Source organism: Vipera berus (assembly GCF_964194415.1).
Source record: "Vipera berus genome assembly, chromosome: 1".
NCBI classification, from domain to species: Eukaryota; Metazoa; Chordata; class Lepidosauria; order Squamata; family Viperidae; genus Vipera; species Vipera berus.
Genome location: NC_138202.1, coordinates 282,358,679 through 282,368,188, shown reverse-complemented (window position 1 = coordinate 282,368,188; position 9,510 = coordinate 282,358,679).

Sequence of the window (9,510 nt, the reverse complement as noted above, 5' to 3'; positions counted from 1 at the left end):
AATAGCACAGTGATTTTGTAAACCTGCAACATTTCTATTTATTTGATTAAACAGTAAAAGTTTGTGAGACATTGTGTGTGCTTTTGTTTAATATCTTACATTTTCACAGAAAATTCACTAATGAAGTCACCATTGGCAAGGCATATTTTTTATTTCAGTAAAGAGGCTTACATATACTTTTCTCTACATCAATCTGTTTATCTCATTGGAGTGTTTGTACTTCGATGAGAGCTCAATTTATTCAGAAAGCAAGTGGTAGGAAATAAATACCTAAATATTTATAGTACTTGATTTTTTTCAATAGCTTTATCATTTATTTGCCAAATATCAGAAAGAATAAATTATTTTTTATGTAAACTAGCAGCTTTATTTTAGTAAACTTAATCTCTAGGTTATTCTTGCGGGCGGGGAAGAACACTACTGGTCCTACTCATCTGCAAAGGCCAACTTGGGATATGCTAAAATAATGTTATCATCTCAGTGTCTCCCAATCTTGGTCAATTGAAGATGTGCGAACTTCAAACTCCCACTATTCCCCAGCTGGCCAGCCTGGAATAGGGTGAAATGGACATGGGTGATAGCTGAGGGATAAAATTTCAAATGGCAGGAGCCAGAATGATGCTACTAATGTGAAAAAATTAACTGCAGGAAGCCAGAAAGCTTGATTTGCTTCTTGATTTCTTTTGACACGGGAACGCGAGAGATAATTCCTCATTGTCTTTACATTTGATTTGCATAAAAATGCTCCCATGCAGCAGCATTATCAGCTTGAGAAGGCCACAGGTCAATAGAAGCCATCTAAATTCTTCCCCAGCCTCTAGTTGATAATGACAGTGTAAAGATAACTTCTTAAGAACTTAAATATTTCTCAGCCAGACGGTGTTGAGATTTTTACACTGATCAACAATCAAGCAAGCTAATCTGAAACTTGCTTGTTCTATGGAAGGTGCAGGCTGGGATTATGCACTCGGCAAGCTTATTACAAAAACATTTTGTATAGAGCTTGCCAATTTTACATGGTGGGGTAGTTGGGTTATCATTTGCCAGATTTTTCTTGCAGAGATTGGGTGGAATGGCTCAAGTTATAAGGTAGCAGTAGGAAATTGTTGATGCTTGCAAATAGGAGAATTGGTATAGAGGCCCAATAAGTGGGATTTGTTTTCAAAAATCTGGGGGGAATTAAGTCCCCTTCAACCACTTTGCTGTTCTTTCAGTGGGAGAGCAAGTTAAATATTTCTGAATTTGAAACTGATGGCCCCCCTTAGACAGGAGAGACAGAAATTGCAAAGCCTTGATTTCTCCACTGACTGATGCATGAAATAGGTTACAGTAGTGGGTGTCCTCATGCACAATGAATTTTTAGAACTAGAACTAGATCTACTGGCTACATAGGATTAAAGACACCAAAACAAGTTATCATTTTGTTGAGAACTGCTTGTTGGAACTTTTAAAAAAACAAACAAACAAATTTTATTAATTTTCTAATTTCACATCCAAATATTTATGAAGCAATGTGATTGGGTGATCAAGGTTAACAATAACAACAACATCTTTAGTGATCAGCTCAGGTTACATCAACAAGAATTCCCTCTCCAGTTCCCTTAATTACAATAACATAATCAAATTAATACATTTCTAATTGTAACATAATCAATTAGAACAATTTTCAATACATTTTCACTTATACATATCCCAAGTCCTGTTGTTAAATTTTACCTAATTGCAATACAGTGTTCCAAAATAACCTATAGTATCTAGAAAACTTAATTTTCTGGTAACCCACATTTCCCCTATTTGATTATATAATAATTATCATGTCTAAAATACAAACATTGTTCACTTCAGTGCATTCTTATTTTATACAAATATATTCTGTTTATCATCTTAATGTTGTTGTTAGCTGCGAAGTTGTGTCCGACCCATCGCGACCCCATGGACAGTGTTCCTCCAGGCCTTCCTGTCCTCTACCATCTTCGGGAGTCCATTTAAGCTCACACCTACAGCTTCAGTGACTCCATCCAGCCACCTCATTCTCTGTCGTCCCCTTCTTCTATTGCCCTCAATCTTTCCCAGTGTTAGGCTCTTCTCCAGTGAGTCTTTCCTTCTCATTAGGTGGCCAAAGTATTTGAGTTTCAACTTCATGATCTGGCCTTCTAAAGAGCAGTCGGGGTTGATCTCCCCTAGGACTGACTGGTTTGATCGCCTTGCAGTCCAAGGGACTCGTAGGAGTCTTCTCCAGCACCATAGTTCAAAGGCCTCAATTCTTTGGCGCTCAGCCTTTCTTATGGTCCAACTTTCACTGCCATACAGTACATTGCAACTGGGAAGACCATAGCCTTGACTATACGCACTTTTGTCGACAGTGTCATGTCTCTGCTTTTTAGAGTGCTGTCTAGGTTTGCCATGGCTTTCCTCCCGAGGAGCAAGCGTCTTTTAATTTCTTGGCTACAGTCTCCATCTGCAGTGATCTTGGAGCCCAGGAAAATAAAATCTGTCACTACCTCCATTTCTTCCCCATCTATTTGCCAGGAATTGAGACGGCCGGATGCCATGATCTTGGTTTTCTTAATGTTAAGTTTCAACCCAACTTTTGCACTCTCCTTTTTCACCCGCAACAAGAGGCTCTTTAGTTCTTCACTTTCTGCCATTAGAGTGGTATCATCTGCATATCTTAGATTGTTAATATTTCTCCCAGCAATCTTAATTCAAACTTTTGATTCATCTAGCCCTGCCTTTCTCATGATGTGCTCTGCATATAAGTTAAATAGGCAGGGCGACAGTATACAGCCTTGCTGGACTCCTTTCCCAATTTTGAACCAATCAGTGGTTCCGTGTCCAGTTCTCACTGTTGCTTCTTGACCTGCATATAGGTTTCTCAAGAGACAAATAAGATGGTCTGGTACTCCCATCTCTTGCCACAGTTTGTTGTGATCCACACAATCAAAGGCTTTAGCATAGTCAATGAAGCAGAAGTAGATGTTTTTCTGGAACTCTCTAGCTTTCTCCATGATCCAGCGTATGTTGGCAATTTGGTCTATAGTTCCTCTGCCTCTTCGAAATCCTGCCTGTACTTCTGGTAGTTCTCGATCCACATACTGCTGGAGTCTAAGTTTGTAGGATTTTAAGCATAACTTTACTAGCATGTGAAATGAGTGCAATGGTGCGATAGTTTGAACATTCTTTGGCACTGCCTTTCTTTGGAATTGGAATGTAAACTGATCTTTTCCAATCCTGTGGCCACTGTTGAGTTTTCCAAATTTGCTGGCAAATTGAGTGTAGCACTTTTACTGCATCGTCTTTTAAGATTTTGAATAGCTCAGCTGGAATACTGTCACCTCCACTAGCTTTGTTGTTGCTCAGTTTTTCTAAGGGCCACTTCACTTCATATTCTAGGATGTCCGGCTCGAGGTCAGTGACCACCTCATCGTGGTTATCAAGGACGTTAAGCTCATTCTTGTATAGTTCTTCTGTGTAATTTTGCCACCTCTTCTTAATCTCTTCTGCCTCTGTTAGGTCCCTGCCATTTTGACCCTTTATCATGCCCATTTTTGCATGAAACGTTCCCTTCATCTCTCCAATTTTCTTGAAGAGATCTCTGGTCCTCCCTATTCTATTGTTTTCTTCTATTTCTTTTCACTGTTCATTTAAGAAGGCATTCTTATCTCTTCTAGCTATTCTCTGGAATTCTGCATTCAATTGGGTGTATCTTTCTTTTTCTCCCTTGCCTTTCATTTCCCTCCTTTCCTCAGCTATTTGCAAAGCTTCCTCAGACAGCCATTTTGCTTTCTTGCATTTCTTTTTCTTTGGGATGGTTTTAGTTGCTACCTCTTGTACAATGTTGTGAACCTCTGTCCATAGTTCTTCAGGCACTCTGTCTATCAGATCTAATTCCTTAAATCTATTTGTCACCTCTACTGTATATTCAACAGGGATATGATTTAATTCATACCTGAGTGGCCTAGTGCTTTTCCCTACTTTCTTCAGTTTAAGCCTAAACTTTGCAACAAGAAGCTCATGGTGTGAGCCACAGTCAGCTCCTGGTCTTGTTTTTACTGACTGTATAGAGCTTCTCCATCTTTGGCTGCAGAGCACATAGTCAATCTGATTTCAGTGTTGACCATCTGGTGATGTCCATGTGTAGAGCCGTCTCTTGGGTTGTTGGAAAAGAGTGTTTGCTATGACCATCGTATTCTCTTAACAAAATTCTATCAGCCTGTGCCCTGCTTCATTTTGTAATCCAAGGCCAAACCTGCCTGTTATTCCAGTTATCTTTTGGCTTCCTACTTTAGCATTTCAATCCCCCATGATGATAAGAACATCATTTTTTGGTGTTAGTTCTATAAGGTGCTGTAGGGCTTCATAGAACTGGTCAATTTCATCCTCTTCAGCACCAGTGGTTGGGGCATAGACTTGGACTACTGTGATATTGGTTTGCCTTGGATTCAAACTGAGATCATTCTGTGATTTGGGGGATTGTATCCCAGTATTGCTTTTCCTACTCTTTTATTGACTATGAAGGCTACTCCATTTCTTCTGAGGGATTCTTGCCCGCAGTAGTATACCTGATGGTCATCTGAATTAAATTCACCCATTCCTGTCCATTTTAGTTCGCTGATACCTAAGATGTCGATGTTCAGTCTTGTCATCTCTTGTTTGACCACGTCCAGCTTTCCTTGATTCATGGATCTTACATTCCAGGTTCCTATGGAGAAAAAATCTTTACAGCATCGGACTTTCCTTTCACCACCAGACACATCCACAGCTGAGCGTCCTTTCGGCTTTGGCCCAGTCGCTTCATTCTTTCTGGCGCTACTAGTACTAGCCCTCTGCTCTTCCCCAGTAGCATATTGGACGCCTTCCGACCTGAGGGGCTCATCTTCCAGCGTCATATTTTTTTTCCTTTTGGTACTGTCCATAGGGTTTTCATGGCAAAGATACTGGAGTGGGTTGCCATTTCCTTCTCCAGTGGATCACGTTTTGTCAGAACTCTCTCTGGCCCCTGCACGGCATAGCACATAGCTTCACTGAATTACGCAAGCCCCTTCGCCACAAGGCAGTAATCCATGAAGGGGATCATCTTAATAGTTCATCAATTATTGAAAAAAAATCTTTTGTTACATCATTCCAAATTCTATGATATAATTCAGAGTTATGTTCTAGTAGTTAATTTTCCTTTCCCTTAGAAATCTAAATATAAAATCAGTTTATATCTTTTGAAGATTTCCCTTGGTCCATTTAAAAAAAATTAAGCTCTGTCATTAGAAATCCCAAATTATTAAAAAAAATCTTTTGTTACATCATTCCAAATTCTATGATATAATTCAGAGTTATGTTCTAACAGCTAGTTTTCCTTTCCCTTAAAAATCTAAAATCTAAATATAAAATCAGTTTATATCTTTTGAAGATTTAAAGAAAATTTTAAGCTCTGTCATTGGAAATCCCAGCAAGTAGAAAGAAAAAAGAAAAAGAAAAACAAAGACCCAGTTTTTTAAAATCTAACTCTCGCCTTCTTTTTGTGCCAAACAGGCTCCCATGTCAGTGCCTTTAAATTCTCAAATGTGTCTCCCTTTCTTCCTACACATATTGTTTGAGTCCAGGGAGACCATCTAATTATCAGTTTTTCAAAAGAAATCTCCCCTTTATAATCATTAAATTGTTGCTTTAATAAATCAATTCTCGATGTTTGGTGTAGTATAGTAGTCATTAGTTCAATCTGATCTTCTTCTTCCAGTTCCATCTGGCTCAGGTAAGAGGTCATGTCCGGTGTTTTGGTTGTTGTTTGGTTGGCTAGATTCTCAGTGTACTGTATTTGAAGGCCTTTGGCATTCTCCATCTTAGTGTTGCTTTGTGCGGCTTCTGTTGCGTTTTGGATTGTAGATTTTATAGTTGGAATCAAGATTTGGGCATCAAGGTCCTCAGTAGATTGTATTTGCTGTTCTTTAGCGTCCCCTATTTTGATGTTAATTTCCTCCTCTTCGTTTGGTTTTTGAATTGTCAAATCATCAGTTAAAGTCACATTTTGGTTTGGTGGATTTGAGCTGTCAGATTTATTTTGCAGTCTGGCTTTCATTTGTTCAGCCACTGCCAGGATTGTTTCAAGTATGAGTTTATAGTCAAGTGGTGGAAAAAATTCTTCCATTTCTTTGGTGTTTACAGCTTGTTGGAACTTTTCTCAGTTCATTGTTTTCCTTTCCTCCCCCAACCTACCCATAAAAGACTGGTGCTCCATTTTCAATGAACAGTTTCTCTAAAATTTGCATAATTATAGCGCTTCATGGGTATATAGGCAGAAACTAACATGGCCCTGTCTGGGATACTCTGTCAAAACTAGAGTGCGGAAGCTGCACAGGTACTCCTTGGTTAACAACTGCCCTGTTTAGCAACCATTCAAACTTATAAAAGCACTGAAAAAGGTTTACAACTGGTCCTCGAACTTAGGACAGACACAGCATCCCCTGGGTCATGTGGGGCAGCATCCTCAAAGCACTTGGCAGCTGGCACACATTGGTAACTGGCACAGAGTTTCCCATGGTCATGTGATTGCCATTTGCAGCCTTCACTGCCAGTTCCTGACAACCTTACAACCAGATAAATTTATAGGATCTGCTGCTTTTGTCAAAATGATAAAAACAGCATCACTACATTGCAAGGCATGTTCCGCCCCTTTCATATGTATGTAACATCTAACGCATGTTGGAGCTGGAATCACTTTAGTGTGGTTTTGCTTTTGTAAAGAAAGCCTTAAAGTGTTTTTGTAATAGTATATATTCCTATTCATGCAATTATTTATATAAATATTCTTACTATAGACTCGGCTTGGAACACAGCATCTGTGCTCAAGAAGTACATACTGTATTTACCCGAAAGGGTCAGGATAGTGTCATCACCACAGCACCCTTTGGAGTGGAACAAATTGATAAATAATAATAATAATAATAATAATAATAATAATAATAATAATAATAATAATAGTAATAATAATAATAATAATAATAATAATAATAATAATAATAATAATAATAATAATAATAATAAAGTTGGAAAGTATCTTGGAGGTCATCTAGTCCAACCCCCTCCACTGTTGGAGCATTCACAGCTTCTGGAGGCAGATTGTTCCACTGATTAATTGTTCTAACTGTCAGGAAGTTTCTCCTTAGTTCTAGGTTGCTTCTCTCCTTGACTAGTTTCCATCCGTTGCTTCTTGTCCTGCCTTCGGATGCTTTGGATAATAGCTTGACTCCCTCTTCTTTGTGGCAGCCCCTGAGATATTGGAACACTGCTATCATGTCCCCACTTGTCCTTCTCTTCATTAAACTACACATACCCAATTCCAGCAACCGTTCCTTATATGTTTTAGCCTCCAGACCCCTGATCATCTTTGTTGCTCTTCTCTGTACTCTTTCTAGAGTCTCAACATCTTTTGTACAAAACTGGATGCAGTATTCCAAGTGTATGCATCCAAAACTGGATGCAGTATCTCCATACAGATAGATCAATTAGAGCAATTGTATCTGGGATTATTCTAAGGATTAGTTTTCTGATTAGGTAGTCCAGTTTCCAAATTCAGAAATGATTACTGCAAGTGATTTCATTTCTAGGATGGGACTCAATGACGAGTCTCTTCTTCAATTTTTGTTTCTGCATTGATGGTTGAAGCATAAATTTAAATGACCATCATATTATTTAATCATATTATTATTAAATGGCCATCATATTATCATATTGTCCATAAAGTCTACTTGATATTATTCAGTCACTGATTCCATTGTAGGCAAGTACTGTTCCTACTATACCTTTCCTAACCATAAAAGCAATATTATTTCTTAGGTGTTTTTTTTCACGTCTTGAGTAATAAATGGTATGATCTTGACAGAAAGGCTCCTATCCTATCCATCTCAATTGGCTAATGCCCAAGAGGTGAATTTGTAGTTCTTTCATTTTTCACCGAGGTGAGTTTTCCTATGTTTATGCTTCTTATGTTCGATATCCCAACCCCAATTCTATCTTTCTAGCTTTGGATTTTCTTTTTTTGTTTGGCAACATCAGCAACTTGACATCCTGAAGATTTTAGCTCTGTCATAAACACCATCAGTAGAAGATCGTGAGCTCTTTCTCAATAGTATGCAGGAGGAGCCCATCACCGTACAATCATTTTCTATTTTCTACCCATCTAATTTTTTAAATAAAATTACAGGAGTATCAAATACTAGCTTTGCTATCAAATACCATTGCTTTCTCCCACACCGTATGAATTGATTTCTTTGCCATTATCATGGCCTCTAGCATCTTCCTATATCACTGCTGCCCAATATAGGTGCCCACTTGCTGGGCAGCTGGAATGACCTTTATATATTGAGTGATCCAGTTGAGAATATATACCATTGGCACAAACTCACAATACTCTGTCGCTCGAAGCATTCCCTGCCACAATGAAGCAGCTGAGCAGGATTTCGGTGGTGGTGGTGAGATATATCTCCATGGAAATATATATAGCTATTTGTAGGAAGTAAAATAAAAAAAAAACATTAGGTTACCTTTATGTGACTTACTCCTCTTTTAAACCCCTTATGCATGGAGAGAACAGAAGTGCTGGAAGAAAATTCTTAAAGGTGCTTTTGGATATTCCCTTGTAGCTAGTACTCTTACTGTTTACTTAATTAGCACTAGCCTTATTAGAAATATTGAGATGTATTCCCCAATAAATACATCTAAAATGAAGGAGATATTAAATCCCTCATGTAAAACTGTTTCTCTGATGGGGCAGGCAGCTCAAATTTTGGGAATGTGCACTATTTAAATCTTATGTATTTATGAAATCGGGATGTGAGCATTTAGAATTAACCAACAAGAAGTTACAGGAAACCAATTTTTTCTTCAACGCTATTTATGGTAACCGGGATTATGAATTTCAGGTATCGGTGAAATAAATAAAATAAATGTTCGAGTCTTGTACATTGTAACATGGATATTAACATTCTAAATTTATAACAAAAGCAACAATTCCACGGAGGAACCGGCGTGAAGCCAAGAGGACGCGGTGAAAAACTTTTTTTTTAATCCGCCCAGGGGACCTTTTCGAAGAACTCGTGTGCATTTGAACAGTCATTCCCGCCATTGTTTGCTTTCCCCGCCCAGGAATTTCAGGCCTTCTTTTTATAGGGAAGAAACAGAAAAGCAACCTCTCCGGCCTTTAAAAGCCAAAGGAAGGGTCGCCATCGGTTCCGCGGGAACGCGGGTGGGTAGGCGAGAAGGGTGGAGACCAAACCCGCCCCCGCCCCTGCAGCTCCCAAAACGGAAGCCCAGGGTGCTTTCGCCTGAGCACCGAGGGACGCCGTGCTCCGCTGCGAGCGGTAAGCCGCACCGCGATCCCTCATTCTCGGAGGGAACGTGGGGATTGGGTGGGTGGGGGAGTTGTCTTTAGAAGAACTCGCTTGAAGCCCACTGGCTTTGCAGCCAGAAGATCCCGGGAGCGGTTGACTTTTCTAGGGAAGAAAAGCCAAAGTCAATCGC